General features: G+C 33.2%; 1 long non-coding RNA gene across 1 annotated transcript; it reads left to right on the top strand.

Annotated features, from left to right (window-relative positions):
- The first annotated feature begins 16280 nt into the window (after window positions 1–16280).
- On the top strand, window positions 16281–18265 carry LOC132037362 (uncharacterized). The gene is made up of 2 exons (XR_009409857.1): window positions 16281–16469; window positions 17960–18265. It is a non-coding gene; the product is annotated as an uncharacterized LOC132037362 (long non-coding RNA).
- Window positions 18266–18909: the final 644 nt, after the last annotated feature.

The raw sequence follows: 18909 nt of genomic DNA, 5'->3' as shown, positions 1-18909 counted from the left end.
TAGTCCAAGGACCTCAACGAAAGAAAATCCGTAGGGATTTAAATTGGTTTGAAGTATTTAAGGTTTATGAAAATAAAGCTTTAACAAGTCTTTATACAGGTTAAAGCGATTTCATTGAGTGCCCCAATGGTTGTGATGTCGCTAAATATAAATAAACATCATTTTGACCTCATGATAATGAGCAGTATATTGTATTGCATATTGCAAGAGAAATTATTAATATAGATTTTTTTATCCTAACATATTATCAAAGTTTTGTTGGTTATGTAAAATGCAGGGCATTGTTTTTATTATTACATGAAGTTTGTTCTTCAAGCGAGTTACCGATTTGCATGCAATGATACTGCCACATTATGACTTTCTATATGGCAGTCAATTATCGATATTTATTCAAGTCATGCCAAGGTGATAGCTACTTACAAATCACGTCAGGAATGCGTGTCTGGCTAAGGTCAATAATTCAGCACATTTTGCAATAATATGATGTTTATTTGAAAATAAAGATTTCAACAATATTGTACAAAGCTTACATAGCTCAATTGAAAGAAGGATAAAACAAAGGAGACAAAATACAACACATTCGTCAAAGTTCTTTTCCAGACATGATCTCTAACAGAAATGTGAAATAGATTTTCAACAAATACGCTCGACTGATAAGTTGATAGACATGTTCACTATAGCATTACTAACCTCGACATTTGAGAAGCTGATATACAAAATTTGGATGCGTTGTCTCCAATAATTAAGTGATACTTAATCGGGGGGAGTATAATACGCGTTGTACTCTTTTTTTCCTTAGCTGAGGTTTTGTCCACCGGATTTTCCTGACAAGGTTTTTAATGAGGCAGCTAGCAAAGCATATTACGAGATATGTGTACTCTTTTTCCTTCACTAGGACTTTTTCCCACTGGGTTTTTCCTAGTAAGATTTTAACGAGACACATTATCTATTAAGACATGGACATCCAAGGGGGAGTGTTATGAAATAATAAGTGTGGATGTTCACCACTCTAGAAATAAATTCCCATCTCCTTCATGATCTCAAAGGTTTAATGTAATGTCTCCCACTTCACCCATGATCTTCCCCACATTCTAATATGTTGAACATCATATTTATGGCTACCCTTTTATATGCCTCTATTCACCACTATAAATAGAGGCATATGAATTCATATTGTACTCACTTGAACATAATTGGATGAATAAGAAAGCTCTTATCTCTTGTCTCTCTTTATTGTTCTTACTTCATCTTTTGATATATTGTACTAACTCTTTTAGAATGATTTTATAACATATTTTAATTTGTCTAATTTCGTTATACTTGCTTCTTTGGGAATTAAGTAGTATCATTCATATTGTATGGTGTAAAGGAGATGAGAGATGTGAGATATATATTACAAGTACTTCTTCTATCCTCGAAAAAGAACAAGACATCATTACTATTTGGAGCTAAATAATTTTTTTGTGATGGAATTCATTTTCTTATATATATCACTATATGAAAAATTTCTGAACAAGGGAAAAGCCTTGATTTTCTATGTATTGAAAATGAAGGAGATCGTCCCCTTATAAGGTTACAAAGAAACCTGTACATGGTAAATACAATTAAAGAAAGATTCTAGCCTAATTATATGTGATAGATTATAGACTAATTATATGTGATTTACCTCCTAATCAATTAACCATAGTTAGAGCTATACATGGAAGGTATATATTGTAATTGATACTGATTAACACCCCCCCCCCCCTCACTGATGGTGGTCAACTAACAGCTTGCTAATAGAGAACTCATGCTACTTCTTCATTTAAGACTTGGTGAAAAATTCCGCCAGTTGATCTCTAGAGGCAACGTGAGGAAGAGAAATAAGACCGTCATCAAATTTTTCTTGAATGAAATGACAGTTAATCTCGATATGCTTGGTTCGTTCATGAAAAAGAGATTGGTGGCAATCTTGACAGCACTTTTATTATCATAGTACATAGGTGTGGGAGAGGAAGAGTGGATGCCAAAATCAGCCAACAAACAACACAACTAAAAAACCTCACTACATGTAGTCGACATGGCACGATATTCTACTTTGGTCGATGATTTGGGCACAGTCTCTTGTTTCTTTGACTTCCAAGACAGCAAGGAGTTTCTAAGAAAAATACAATACCTAGTGGTCGAACGATGAGTGTTGAGGCAGCCACCATAATCAGCAGTTGAAAAGGCACGTAAAAGAGTTGGTGAATCACGACTGTAATGAAGGCCTATGGTCGCTTTCGATCGAAGATAATAGAGAAGGCGATGGAACCGACATAAGATGAAGGCGTCGAGGGTCAGACACAAACTGACTAAGAATATGAACAACATGAGCAATATCAGGTTGAGTGACAGTTAAATAGACCAAGCTTCCAACAAGACGTCGATAAAGGGTCGGGTCCGAGAGAGGTTTATCGTCAGTCTTGGAATAAAGAATGTTTTGCTCCATAGGTGTGGCAATAGTGGTCACAACAGTCAGGTGAGCCATGTCTAAAATTTCTTCGGTATACTTCCTTTGGTAGAGGAAGTAGCCACCATTATTACAAGAGATTTCCAGGCCAAGAAAGTAAGATGCGTGCCCCAAGTCCTTCATTTGAAACGAAGATTGTAACATACTCTTAAGTTGCAAAATGCCTTCAATATCATCCCCGGTATTCAAGAAATCATCGACATAGATTAGCACAAAAACCGTCCCTAGCATCGAGGGTGAAATAAACAGAGAATAATCATTGTGGCTCTGTCGATAGACACTTTGCAAAAGAACAGACTTCAACTTGGAGAACCAAGTACACTGAGCTTGCTTCAAGCCATAAACGGCCTTTCAGGGTTTGCATACTATGGATGCAGAGGTGGATAAGCCCAGAGGATGCTTCATATACACAGTTTCAGATAGCTCATAGCCGCGACAGCCAGTAATGTACGAACATTAGTCATTTTAGCCACAGAAGCGAAAGTTTTCTCATAATAGATCCCATACTCTTACTTAAAACCTTGCGCCTGCAAGCGAGCTTTATATCGATCTAACGTGTCGTCAAATTTTTGCTTCAGAGTGTAGACCCATTTACACCCAACCACATTTTGATCCAATGGGGCAAAAACCAGATCCCACGTATGATTCTGAGCCAGGGCATCAAGTTCAGTTTGCATAGCCAAGGTCCATTCTTTATTGTCAACTGCTTGTTTATAAGATCTAGGAATAGAAATGTGATCAAGTGAAGATAACAGAGATAATTGGGAAGGGGCCTTATTGACTCAACCAGATCGGGTAGTGACTACACTGTGTAGTGGTTCGGAAGAGGGTAAAGTATGAGAAGAAGAAGGGATACTTGGATCCGGAGATGACGAAGTAGGAGCAGTAGCCAAGGGAATACTCGCATAAGGATAAGCCTCATCATCAAAGTAAGACAACATGGGTTTCGAGCGATCAATAACATCTGTCGGTTTTGTAGTCAAGCGAACGTAGAACGAGTCCTCAAGGAAAACAATTTTGCGTGATATCCTCATCCATTTGATATCCCAGTCATAGCAACAATAACCTTTTTGAGTGTCAGAATATCCCAAAAGAATGCATTTGACAGACTTGGCATCAATTATGGAATACTCTGATCTTAAAAGAAGCACACAACACGTATATCCAAACACATTGAGAGTGTCGTATGAAGGCTTAGTACCAAGAAGCTTCTGTAGAGGAGACTGATTTTGGAAAACTGTAGTGGGCATCCAATAAATGAGGTAGACTGCTGTGTGGACACCGTCAGCCTAAAATAACAGTGGCAAATTGGCATGGAGTCGAAGTTATACCGGCAGTTTCAATTATATGGCGATCCTTTCTCTTGGCAACACCAGTTTGCTCAGACTGGTAAGGACAGGTTTTCTGATGAATAACACCTTCAGTAGCTAAGAAATGTTCAAAATCTTTGGAGGTGTATTCACCGCTCGAGTCTGCGCGGAGAATCTTTTTGTTTTTCTCAAATTGAGTTCGGACCATGGCATAAAAATACTTAAAGACCCTGAGCACCTCAGACTTATGTTGAAGAAAGTAGACCCATGTAAACCGAGATACATCATCCACAAATATAACATAATAAGAATTGCCAGAGAGCGACTTGGAACTCGCAGGATCCCAAACATCATAGTGAATAAGTTTAAATGGAGAGGCGGTATGATGAATGCTTTTATTAAATTTCAAAAAATGTGATTTTGCAAGAGCATGTGATTCACAATCAATATTAACATTATTCTTAAAATCAACTGTAGACAACAAATTGCCAGAGGAAAATAAAGACTTAAGATTCTGAGTATGAGGATGTCCCAACGGTCTATGCCATAGTTTCCAAAAAGCATTGATTGACGCAATCTCCTGAGAAGACGGAGCAAAGAATCACTTGTGAGAGTCGGAGGACGAACCCAAATCTAAGAGAAGAGTTTCCCTTGTCTATGGCCTCGACCAATCAACTTCCCAGTTCACAAATCCTGAATAAGACAACCATTAAGTGAGAAAGAAACTAAGCAATGTTGGTTAAAAAGCTAATTAACCGAACTCAAATTAGCAGATAATTTAGGGACATAAAGAGCATCTGATAAGACTAAAAGAGGAGAATCGGGAAAGGTAAATCTTAAAGTTCCACTTCTCTAATGTCGAGGTTATTCCATTGGCATCAGTGATAGTACCAAGGAGGGAACAAGGCCAGGAGGAAGCAAAGGTTTTCAAGTCACTAGTCATATGATAAGTGGCACCCGAATCTATAATCCAAGGAGTACTCGACTCTAGGCTTACCAAAACCTACAGCATGAAGACCATGTATAAGTTGCTGAACGAAGTCGGTAGGTATAGAGGAGAAACAATCTAGAGGAGGATTGAAAACAATGGTAAAGGCAGTAGGAGTGGTTGAACGACAAGAACGCGATGGACGAATCGGGCAATCGATGATCAGATAGACAACGTTCTTGCAATAGCGACAAAATAGTTTGGTGGTGGACCTTCTCTTGTTGCGGAAATGAGAAGCATAATGACTTTTCTCATGACAGTTGAAGCACTCGACAGTAGACAAGCCACGATATTTTCCTTTATAAGTACCAAAGGAATGGGGAAAGGGATTCCGAGAGGATAGAGAGGCAAGGCGAGTCTCTTCAGCAAGGACGTTGTCAAGATATGAGGTGGAGCTGCGACTGACAATAGAGGCTCAAATATGTTCAAACTCAGGTCGTAATTTCATAAGGAATGTGCAACAACGAGATTTCTGACGCAGGGTAAGGATCGTGTCTAGGGCCGCTTATGGGATGTTTGTTTCATCAATCATATCCATCTCATTCCAAATCAACATGATGGAGGAATAAAATTCTTGAATGCTAGAGTTCTCTTGAGAAAGAATGGTAAGAGACTGTTCTAGTTGATACATCTGTGCATCATTATACTGATAGATCCGTTGTAGGTACTCACACATCGCACGAGCAGAAGACATAGGACTGAGATTGAAAGCAATGGAGTTTTCGATGGACTCCATGATCCAGGTACGTACATTTGTATTTGACACACACCATTTGGAGATGAGTTGTGGCTGCTGGTTTAGATGAGGTGACATGAACCCAAAGCTCTTTGCTCTAAAGAAAATTACGAAAATACGAAGCCCACAAAAAATAGTTCTTTCCGTCAAGTTTCACAATTGGATGTTGCTGATGTGAATCCATTGGAATAGACTGGAAAAAAAAACACTCGAAACAGAGGAGCAAGAAAAAAATCTAAAAGGCTTTTACAGCGCTGATACCATATGAACAAGGGAAAAGCCTTGATTTTCTGTATATTGAAAATGAAGGAGATCATCTCTTTATAAGGTTAAAAAGAAACTTATACACGGTAAATACAATTAAAGCAAGATTCCAGGCTCATTATATGTAACAGATTCTATTACACCTCGAAAATTTTCGCATTGTTTGCGTTGTGAGTGAACTAACGTAAGAACGGAGAGGTCATGGAACCCTTATAAGGTTAAACAATACTCTTAACAAGTGTTAAGCAAGTTTCTAAAGGTTTTGGGATCAAGCAAATGAAAGAAAATAAGTTTGTCGAAAATTTGAAAAAATTTGGCAGAATTTTGGATAGAAATTTTAGGTCAACTTTAAAGAAGTATATCTCCTAGTATATCAGGAGTTTTGAGGTGAATCAAAAGCCTAAATTGAAGTTCATTGAGTTTAGTTTTCAATGCAATAAACCGCTCGTCGATATGGCATTGGAGTAGAAAGTTATGGATGTTACAAGTTAGGTCGGCGGAGTAGAGGCACGCCCAGCTACAGTGCGTGAACGTGCCAGCTACAGTGCGAGAACGTGCAGCTACAGTGCGCGAAAATTCTAGGTCGGCGCAAACCGACTCTAGAACACTATAAAAGGGGGTTTACCCCTGATTTTTTCATCCAAACACCCCCTAAAACTATCCCAACCCTCTAGAACATTCCCCCAACTTTCACCTATAAATTTTAGCCCAAATCAAGTGTAATCTCGGGATTTAGGCTCGGGAAGTGTATTGGGTTTTCTAGCTCTTGTTCAAAACATCAAATCTTGATGGGACGAAGGAATCTATTGAGGATAAATAAAGATTTCAAGCTCTTCCAACTTTGATTGAGGTAAGGATACTCTCTATTTTTGATATTATGAATGGTATTATGGAGATTTAGTTTTTAAGCCTTCTTAAAGGCTAGTGATTGGTTGAGACATTGGAAAAACATCATGTGGGATGTTTTATTAAGTATATTAGTGTTGATGATGATATTGTTGATATTAGTGTTGTTGTTATTGTTGTTTTGTTGGTATTGTGATTTCGGGCTAGGGATATAAACAAGGGAAATGCTGCCCGAATTTCAAAGAAATTCTAAAAGGGGTTTAATTTGAAGGATTAAGATAAACATATGATGATAAGCCTAAAAATAGTATGAATTCTCTTGAATGTAGATTTACGGGCTTAGGAGGATAAACGTTAAGTAGTTAAGGAGACCAAAAAGGTATGTTAAGGCTAATCCCTTCCTTTCTAAAGGCATGATTCTGTTCTTATGAATCCACACATGCTTTCCATAACATCCTTATTCCTAAAAAGCTACAAGTTCATGATTCTCAAAGTTCTTATGATGCCAAAGATAAATGTTTTCTATGATGATGATGACGATTCCATTTTAGAGATTCCAAAGTTTATGGATTTGATGCTATTATGAGATTATTGAGCTTATGTCATGATTTTCTTGATTTTATTCATTGTTGTTGATCTCACCTTATGATAGTTTTTCCTTCAAGGTGGGATATAGCAATGGTGATGATTCCATAATGACACATCGGAGGCTACCGACCTTACGTCACTCCGATAAAGTAGTAGCTCTTATTTAGGCTCTCATGCATGCTATTTATATTACATATGTATATAGCTATTTTATGATACCGAGCCTTACTATGGCCGGGTATGGATACTATCGAGCTTATATGGCCGGGTATGATATCTATTGTGCGCATACCACCGCAGTTGGGTACGAATCTTATCGAGCCTTACTATGGCCGGGTACAGATATTACTGAGTCCTATTATGGCCGGATACCGATATCACTGAGTCCTATTAAGGCCGGGTACCAATATTACCGAGCCTTGTTATGGCCGGGTACCGATATTGTATAGGTATGTATGTGGATATATGAAATGTTTCTTGTAGAAAAAGGTTAAGTAAGCATGATGAATGTCTTAAAAGGTATCATGAGGTATAAACAGTTCTTTTATCTTACGTTATTCTTCGTGCTCTTATCATGTTACTATTCATGCCTTACATACTCAGTACATTGTTCGTACTGACGTCCTTTTTTGTGGACGCTGCGTTCATGCCTGCAGGAAAGCAGGGGAACGAATTTGATCCTTAGAAGCTTCATCAGCTGAATCTCAGGAGAGCTCCATTTTCTTCGGAGCCACAACCTATTGGTATTACCCTTTGTATATATACTTGGGCATGGCGGAATCCTGCCCCGTCTTTATGGATTCTTGTGTTTTATATAGAGGCTTGTTGTATAATATTTTGGCAGCCTTGTCGGCTTGTGATGATGGGCATAGTTGTTGATGACTATATAGGAATGTGTCATTATCTTGTGATATACGCCCTTGCAGATTATGATACTCATAAGTTGTCTTTGTGGTCCACCTAGAAATGGATATGCGATGTATGTTCAGAGGTGCTCGTTAGGTTAGCTCCGGGTGCCCATCATGGCCCTTTAGTTGAGCCGTGACAAATTCTAGGCTAATTATATGTGATTTACCTCCTAATCAATCAACCATAATTAGAGCTATACGTGGAGGGTATATATTGTAATTGATAGTGATTAACAAAATTGTCGTGACATATAGTATATCTTAATGTAAAATTTAAAAACGTAACTTACTTCAAAGAAATATAAAAGTTGATATTTGAATATTGAAAATTAGCTAGACACATTGAATTGAATCCTACATAATGACCACATTGTTGGTCAACCTCAAGCTTCTTTGTGGTTTTGATAATCATCAACTTAATTACGTACGTCTCACTCTCATCTAAGGCGTCATTGATTGGTTGCTTTGTATAAAGTTTTATATAGCAAGTGCAGTGTTTGGCTATCATTTTATAATCTCGTATAAATAAAATATGTACAATTTATAGATTAATTTATATATTATTTTATACTAATAGAAGATGGCATAATTAATATATGCATAAATAGACCATGCATACCTAATTCTCACTAGTTTCTGCATTACCAATACTTGCATAACTCTAACCAACACCAAACCTGTATTTTGGTTGGTATATTATATCTAAACCTAAGCACATTCTTTCATATATATGCGTAACTCTAGTAACATGCATTTCCTCCGTTTCAAACTTTTTTGTCTGGTTTTAACTTCACACAAAGTTTATGAAAGTAAAGAAGACTTTTAAATCTTGTGATCTTGAATTAAAGATCTGTAAAATGTATCAAAATATCCTTTATAATCTCTTAAACATGCGATGTGAAAAAATGAAATGAAAGTTGCCAAAAAAAACATTCTTTTTTAAACAACAAAAAAAGAGGTAAACTAAATAAATTAAAACCGAGAAATTAATAGTTACTTCCAGACCCAAGAAAATAAAATAAAGGAATACTAAATACATAAAGGGAAAAATACTTGGTGGAGGCAGTTTTAGAGGTAGTGGATGCCATAAGTAACATGAATGAGCTGATAGTTGTGGGGATTCATATTGCTTTGCTCCCATGAGATTTGGAGAGGGCGCAATTTGCTGTCCGATTGGAACAGTAAATTGGCTCTTGCATTACCTCGGAGTCACCTCGACAAATTAATATTGGCAAGTGGGTCCCTCTCGTTACTGCTCTAGTGCTGTTTATGACCCCAGAGCCCTCGTGATTATTATTACGTCCATCCCAATTTATATATTACTCTCCCTCCGTGCTCTAGTTCTATCCCACGCATACAACAAAAAAGAAATAATACATAATTTGGAATTATTAAAGTACTGAAAGACATATTATAACCCACAATGTCCTCCAAAGGGGTCCAAAATCTAAACAATACTCGATGATCAAACACTTGGCTCATAACCAGTCAGCCCCTCCAATAACTGCCTTCGTGTGCTGTTGTAGTTTTTTTTTTTTTTTCTTTTTTCCTCATACACCGGTCTTGCTAACCTATACATGAAGATAGTAGGATTGGATTGTACCCATGAAATGGATATTTATGAACACTAATGACCTCAATAGCTTAATTAAGGTTGTTAGAACTTGTATGTTTTGATGATTGACAAAGTGGATGAACAAAGTGAATGAATTAGATCTATGAACATGTTTCATGTCAGAATTCAGATGCAAGATTAAATAAATGAATCAGGTGAATGAACTTGGTCCATGGGCATTTTCCATCTCAGAGTCCTGCTACGAGTAGAACTCTTGGATTAAAAGATGCTCGAGATAAAGACTTGGTGAACAGGATATAAGACTCCTTGGAAGAATTATCTAAGATAAACTTCAGACTCATATGAAGCATCATATGAAGCGGATGGGACACCTCTCCATTTCTCTTCTCTCCATTTTCCCCAAGTTCTTTCTTGGATGGGAGACATGTGTCATGATTAAAAACTAATGGTTGAGATTTAATTAACTAAATCAAAGTCCTAATCATGGTTAGGATAATAAATATACCATATATTTGCTTCATTTTTTTTTTTTTGGAAATCTCATAAATTTAGCTACCTATTTCCATCCATATATATATATATTAAATATTTTTCTCTCTTTTTCCAGCTTTGTTATGAGGTTTTTTTTTTTTTTTTTTTTTGAATAGTTCTTTTCTGTTTCTTTGAACAGATGGGAATATAATTGAGAAAAAAGTGGACATCAAACGCTTAGTGGGACAAAATTCAGTAAGATGGCTAATTAATCAATGTATTAAATCAACAAATTAAAAAGTAATCAATGTATTAAATCAACAAATTAAAAAGAATAAAGAATCATATTTGTATAATAAAAGTAATTTGTACAATTTTAAAATTTCAGTGGCCATTAATTGACTTATTGACTCGTCAATTACTAAAAAAGAAAAGAAATACCAAACAAATTAAAGACAAAGGGAACACAACAAATAACTGAGTAAAGATTAACTTGACATATAAAAACTAATTATTTGAAGTTCTGAAATTTTTAAAAGAAGAATTATCGGAAATTACAAAAATTGACAAGGAAATATATATTTATTATCATGACCATGATTAGGACTTTGCTTTGGTTAGTTAAATCTCAACCATTAGTTTTTAACCATGACACATGTCTTCCATCCAGATAACAACTTGGGGAAAATGGAGAGAAGAGAAATGGAGAGGAGCCTCATCCATATGAAGCCATGTGACAAGCAAGAGGTTGTTTCCAACTCAAACACTATCTCTCCTCATGTGTCTAATCAATATCAAGTAAGGTGTTTGGGTTTCAGCCGAGTTGCTACTCATCAAATGCTATATATATACAAGTCCTCTTTGGAAGAAAATCACGCACTCATACAGAGAAAAAAACAAAATTCGAGCAAATAAGCAAAATTAGTATTTGAGAGTTCTGATTGATTAGTGAAGTGCGGCCCGATATGAAGAATTTGATTGAAGAACCTGTTTCATTGAGTAATGTTTTACAGTCTTCAAATTTAGTATTGTGTATTAGGATTGTTTATCGAGTTGTATCTTTCCCACTTTCCTAGAAGCACATGTAATAGGTATAAAACACATGTCAAATTCAGCGTCAAGTTGCGGGAAACTTGAAGAGGGCTCAATAGTCTAGGGAGATTATTGAGATAAGAATTAGAGTTAGTTCTTAGATTGTAGAGTTTGTAATCTGAATTTGCTAAGGATCACAGTTGTAGTGGAGTTTTGGGACAAATCCTGCAGAGGTGTAGGTCGTATTTTCACCCTTGTGAGAAAGGGTGGTTTCCACGTAAAAATATCATGTTCTTGCTTTTTCTGTTCTTTATTATTCCGCAAACTGAATCTAGATCATAAAAAATAATCTGATCCATCCTTAAGGTGAAAATCGAGCATAACTTAGACTAGATATTTGGTCATGCAAAATATCAATGACTGAACATCGAAATGTATGACATATATTAGGGCACAAACCTAATGACGGATGGTGTGAGACCATGTAGTCAAATTTAAGCATGAGGTGTGAGCTATGTTGGAATGTAAATGAATACCAATTAACATAAACGTAGTCATATCATTCAGACTTACGTGGGAGGTTTAGACTAACTTGAGGTATGCTGATCCCAATTCCCTCTTGGATTTTCACGACATTTTTTTTTTCTTTCCAAAACAGGAGTGTTTCTTGTGGAATGACATAAAGTCCCAATTAAGTATTTTAAATGAGGGTTCATAGTTTTTTTTTTTTTTTTGGGGGGGGGGGGGGGGTGGGTTGTGTATGACCATCCTTTAATTTGAGAAATCTTATATATGCGCATTATACATTCAATGACATATTATAACTTGATTTGACACTCTATTATGAGTTTCAAAAGTTAACTTAAATGCTATCAATGTTATGTTAACTATCAAGGACTGTAAGTGTCTCAATGAACTAAGCATGAGACATTTTTAAACATATATAGGTATCACTAGGAAAACTGAGATAGATAATTGGTACTATGCAAGACCCTTATATATTTTTAAATTATTTGGCTATTGGGTATGTTCACTAGTAATGCCATTACCTAATAAGTACCCTGATCGAGGGTGATAGCTTGTTTGCGCCTCCATAAATCTTGATTGAAAGTAATATAATTTATTTTTTTTGGCAATTAAAGGAACATTTTATTAATCACCAAGTAGTTATTTACAAATCAAGGGTGGATTAACCAATCCTATCCCACTACAACATAAAGCATCTATTGCTACGAAATCTTAGCTACAGATTTAAAAATTGTGGCTAGTGCTTAGTAATAGCCACGAAAATTAAACTTAAAAATTGTGGCTAGTAATTAGTAATAGCCACGAAAATTAAACTTCCATAGTTATTTACAAATTCGTAAAATTTCTTAGCCACAAAAATTATATTGGCAAAGCTAATTCCTTATTTTTTCTATGATTGTTAATTATTGTGGCAATAATAGCCTAAATAGCTACAACTTTATTGCTACAATAAAATTTTGTAGCTAATCATAAGTTTTTGCTACGCGCCAAAAGTAACCGTGACAATAATGACCTAAATAGCTACAAACTTATTGCTGCACTAAATTTTGTAGCTAATTATAAGTTTTTTCCTACGCGCCAAAAATTACCGTGGCAATAATAACCTAAAGAGATACAAATTTATTGCTGCAATAAAAATTTGCAGCTAATCATAAGCTTTTTCTACATGCCAAAAGTAACCATGGCAATAATAACCTAAATAGCTACAAACTTATTGCTAGACTAAAATTTTGTAGCTAATAATAAGTTTTTCCTACATGCCAAAAGTTACCGTGGCAATAATAACCTGAATAGCTACAGATTGATTGCTACGATAAAATTTTGTAGCTAATCATAGATTTTTGTGACTTTTTAAAAGTAACCGCAATAATAGAAACCTTTTAGTCACAATAAAATTATTTGAAACATAATGTTGTAACTAAATAATATATACTTTTGCTTCAAGTTATAAAAAGTTATGGCAATAGTTAACTTAATAGCTACAATTATTTGATATGACGAAATGATATAACCACATATTTGTTGCTATGATAAAATTTTGTAGCTAATTATTAGTTTTTGCCATGAATTAAAATATACTGTAGCAAAAGTAACATTTTAGCCACAAAAAATTATTTGTAATAGAATATCGTTGTTGAATAGATGTATTTGCTTGAAGTACTAAATATATGTGGCAATAGTTGGCTTAATAACTACAATTATTTGTCTTGAAGAAATGATATAGCCATGAATTCTATTACAATAATAAATTTCGTGGCTAATTATTAATTTAACTCGAGTTGAAATTTATCGTAGCAATAGTAATTTTTTAGCCACATTAAATTATTTAAATAAAATCTAATAGCTAAATAAATAGTTTTACTTTAAGTTATAAAAATGTGAAATTAAATGGCTTAATAGGTACAATTAATATTTATCATGAGAAAGTATATACTCAACAACATCAAAACTACGATAAACTTTCATAGTTAACTATAATTTTATCGTACAATTGAGGTTACCATTGCGATAGTAATATTTTAACCACAATAAATTGGGTCGTAAATTAATAGATGAATATACGTTTATTCGATTACCAATATCATGGTTGTTCTAGAAATTATGACAATTCAATTTTATATAAAAATAGATTTTTCCTAAAATATAGGGAAAATAGTAATTGTGTACATATTAAAGAATTATTAACGAAGATTGAAATGCAAAATATAATCTTCAATAAAGAAAAAAAGTATATGAAAATAGTAACGGTTTTGAGATGAAAAAAAAATTTTGTCACTAATATTTGTGCTAACATCTATTAAAAGATCTAGAGATAGTATCTCTATCGCTAAAATCGATAGATGAATATATTATTATTCGATTAATAGATGAATAAATTGGGTCGTAAGAGAATTCATAGATGAATATATCTTTACTCGATTACCAATATCATGGTTGTTCTAGAAATTATGAAAATTCAATTTTATAAAAATAGATTTTTCCTAAAATAAAGGGAAAATAGTAATTGTGTACAAATTAAAGAATTAATTAACAAAGATTGCAATGCAAAATATAATATTAAATAAAGAAAAAAAAGTATATGAAAATAGTGGCGGGTTTGAGATGAAAATAAATTTTGTCGCTAATCTTTGTGTTCACATCTATTAAAAGATTTAGAGAAGTATTTGTATAGCTAAAATTAATAAATGAATATATTTTTATTCGATTAATAGATGAATAAATTGGGTCATAAGAAAATTCATAGATGAATAAATCTTTAATCGATTACCAACATCATGATCGTTCTAGAAATTATGAAAATTTAATTTTATAGAATAATATATTTTTCCTAAAATATAGGAAAACTAGTAATTGTGTACAAATTAAAGAATTAATTAACAAAGATTGAAATGAAAAATATAATCTTCAATCAAGAAAAAAATATATATGAAAATAGTGGCGGGTTGGAGATGAAAAATAAATTCTGTCGCCAATTTTTGTGCTAACATCTATTACAAGATTTAGATGCAATATCTCTATCGCCAAATTTAATAGATGAGTAAATTGGGACGTAAGAAAATTCATAGATGAATAAATATTTCTTCGATTACTAACATCACGATATGATGGTTCTTGAAGTTATGAAAATTCAATTTTATGTAAAATAGATTTTTCCTAAAATATAGGAAAAATAGTAATTTTGTAGACATTAAGAATTAATTAACAAAGATTGAATGAAAATTATAATCTTCAATAAATAAACAAAAAATTATATGAAAATAGTGGTGGATTTGAGACAAAAAGTCGCTAATTTTTGTGCTAACATCTATTACAAGATTTAGAGATAGTATCTTTGTCGCTGAAATTAATAGATGAATATATTATTATTCGATTACCAATATCATGGTCATTCTAGAAATTATGAAAATTCAATTTTATATAAAAATAGATATTTCCTAAAATATAGGGAAAATAGTAATTCATTTACAAGAAGGGGATCTTGTCTCTTTTATGACTATTATTTGATATTTTATAACATATAAAAACTTTTCAATATTATTTATCATCATTTAAATGATTTTAAAACTTATATATGATTGATATAGACAATTAACTAATATATTAAAATTTATGTTAAATAAAGAATTAATTAAATTTGAACATCTAATTATAATACAACAACCACCCAGTGTAATCTCACAATTGGGGTATGAAGAGGATGGAGTGTACACTAACCTTGCCCAACCTTTGATGCATATAGAATTGTTATAGACCCTAATTTATATTAAAAGTAGACAAAAGCAATCCGAAAAAAAGAAATAAAATATAATAACAAAAATTAGTATGAAAAGAAAAAGAACAATAACGAACATCTAATTATATTACATTTGTTTTGGGCTTGTATATGATTACATTAATCACTAATTATATTCGATTTAAATAAGCACAGAAAGTTATTAATTTTTTAGTGTATTAAAATTTTAGTAACTTAATATTACTATAAATCTAATTAAGAATTTGTAATATAATTGAAATAGGAGCATATGAAACGCTAACACTATCATAACCCCAATTTTAAAAAGTATTATATGTGAGTTTTTAAATAGCTACCTAGTTATAATTGTTGGTAATCTTTCGAAACATTATTTTTGTTGCTAAATATCTTGATTATTTTTAATAATTTTTATATTTTGGACTATATAATATATTTCAGAATATCAATTTTTTCATTAAAATAATTAATTTGTTCCTTATTATTTATGTAAATTAAAAATAGTTATAATCCTATGTTGCTTTTTAATAGGTAACATTTTAACCACAATTTGTTAATTAAAGAAGTAAATGGTGTATAAAACAAGAAAGGGACGGTAATTAGACAAGAAAAAAGATCCCAAAACCTAGCCCTCACTTTCTTTTCATCACCAGCCGCCACGCCCCTCCCCGCTTCTCAATTTCTTCCGTCAACCTCTGAATGAGAAAATAGTTTCATGAAGTTGGTACTTCTGCCTTACTTTTTCGAAAAGATTGATGGAAGAAAAATAGGTATCTCTAACATGGATTTTTTTATGCCTTATTCAGCGAAGAAGTTCCAGAAAATTGGCGTTTCTGTCTCTAAAAACAACTTCTTTTGCTGGGTAATATTTTTGTTAAACTTATGTTCAAGTGGAGAGCAGGTTTCAAGATCAATGATATTGTGGAATGCATTGCTGAAATTTGAGTTGGACGGAGAGAGTTATCATAAATTTTGAGCAGGTATTTCTTTTTCTTTTTGAATCTCACTCTCTGTCATTATCATAGGAGCAGTAGTATACAATTATGTATTTTTTTACTTACTTTTCTTCTTCCTCTTTATCAGTTTCAATGTGTACTTCATCCTTCGTTTGTATCATGTTAAATCAAGCATCTTTATTCTTCTTCTTAGTTTATTTGGGAGAAAAAAGTTTAAATATTTATGCTTATTACTCCATTAGATCGGTATCCAGTAAAAACTTATTAATATTTGGTTGAAACTTCTGAAATGTGATTCAAGAGATGCTTCTTCTTTGATTGACATTTTGTTAAAAGAAGTTTTTGGGGCAAAATACATATATCTTTTTAGTTTACCTGCTCAATATATGATTTAGGACCAATATTGAACGATTTGTTGTTTGTGGTGTCGTTTGGTCTTCTTGAATTAGGATTTGGGCGTACATGTGGGTTTGGGTGATTTGAAACGGGTTTGGGGTGTTAAAATGGGTATGGGGTGTTAAAAATGGGTTTGGGTATTAAAATGAGTTTATTATGTTAAATATATTATAATGGCGTCATTAGAAAATAAATCAGTTCATTTAATACGTGGCTTCACCCAAGGGTGAGTGTCGCCTGCGCCATTCAAGATTGGGGGGTTTTGGTGCATAACCGAGGGGTAATTTAATTCACTTTTAAGATGTTAAGGTGTGTAATAGGTCGCTCGTATAGTTTAGGTGTGATATCAATATTTTGGGTATAGTTTAAGGGTGTTTTGATGTACTTTGCCAAGTTTTTGGTGCAAAAGATTAAGGCCTCGTTTGGACATGGTTTCAAACCATGTTTGGGCATACAATTTGAACATTTTAAGTTGTATTTTTTTCTTATAGACATAAAAATCCTACAAATTGTGAAAACTATCTAAACATTCTTATATAATCTTACCAAATGAGCAAATCATAGTTTATAACAAAATTAGTACATTACTAGAAGGCCTTTCTAAAAAATGCAACATCAATTAATCAAACTTTAGTTCGATAAAAACGAAAATAGTAATGTAACTACTCTTTAATATAATCTTCCCACATAAATTAAAGGTTGGTAGAAATAAATAAAGGTTGGTGGAAGTTAATGAGATTGGTAAATGATTGATGGGGGTAATTATTAAAAATATCTACCAACTTATGGATCTTTTTTACAAAATATAAACTTATGGGTTAAATTTTATATTTAAAAAAGTTGAAATCATGGTTTCAAACCCCAAATCGTGCTTTTTTGGATGATTTTGAGGTTTGAAACCATGGTTTCAAATCATGACTGAAAACGTATGTCGAAACGCTGGTTTGAAATCATGATTTCAAACTATGGGATGGCCAAACGCCTACTAAGTCTTCTGAATTTTTTGGAGCTTTGCTATACTGAAAGCTTCATTTGTATCAAGTTATACTTGTTAGAAATATTTATGTGATCAATTGTTTTCTCTTCTTAGTATTAACTTATTTTGCTTAAATTGACAGGTAGATTGGTGGAATTATCAGAGTAGCAATCAAGCTAAGATCTATATTGATCAAGCTGAGATGCAGTCAGAGACCGTGGAAGGAGAAGATTGTACCGTTTTGGATCTCAAGAAAGATAGTGCTAGCGTTATAGAAAAATTATGTGCAATGGTGTTCTGAAATTTAAATGTACAATTATTTATAACTTGAATTCTATTTTGGAATCAATTTTTTTTGTTTATTCTTAGCTACATTGGAAAAAATATTGTGACTCACTTGTGGAAAATTCATGACTTTGTAACAATATAATCTCTTAGTTTGTAGCTAGACGTATATATAATTGATTACGCAATAAGAACATGGCTATATTCACTTTTCGTAGTAAATAAAGAAAAATTTAGTTATAATTTTATATATTCCATGGCAAAAAGAATGAATCCTTAGCTACATATGAAAATGTTTGTGGCAAATACTTAAATTTATAGCTATCAATTTTTTCAACTTGTAGCTAAATACAAACACTATTGCCACGAGACTAAACTATAAAAATAGCCATAAAATTTAATTTTTCGTGGCAAATATATTAAATCTTTTGCCACAGCATAACATCTTGTGGCAACAATATTAAGTTCGCTACAAAGGTTATTTGTTGTGGCAAAAGAATAAGTTCATTTGCTATAAGCATATATTTCGTTGCAAAAAGTTTTACTAATATTGCTACATGATTAAAAAATTCGTAACAATAAGTATAAGTCCTTAGCCACGGACCATGTAAAGTCTGTAGCTAACTTTTACCCACGCTACATTTTGCTACGGGAAAAAATATTGTGGCTGTTTAGCCACGGAAATTTTTATATTTAGCTACAATGTACTTTGTAGCAATATATGCCTTGCATTGTAGTGTCCCCTCTCAGTATGAAACCTCTATACCAGTAGAAAAACAAAACTACCAATTTCCTAAGCTCCCAAGG

This window comes from Lycium ferocissimum, chromosome 11 (assembly GCF_029784015.1).
Source record: "Lycium ferocissimum isolate CSIRO_LF1 chromosome 11, AGI_CSIRO_Lferr_CH_V1, whole genome shotgun sequence".
In the NCBI taxonomy this organism is placed as follows: domain Eukaryota; kingdom Viridiplantae; phylum Streptophyta; class Magnoliopsida; order Solanales; family Solanaceae; genus Lycium; species Lycium ferocissimum.
This window is presented reverse-complemented; position numbering and strand designations above follow the sequence as displayed.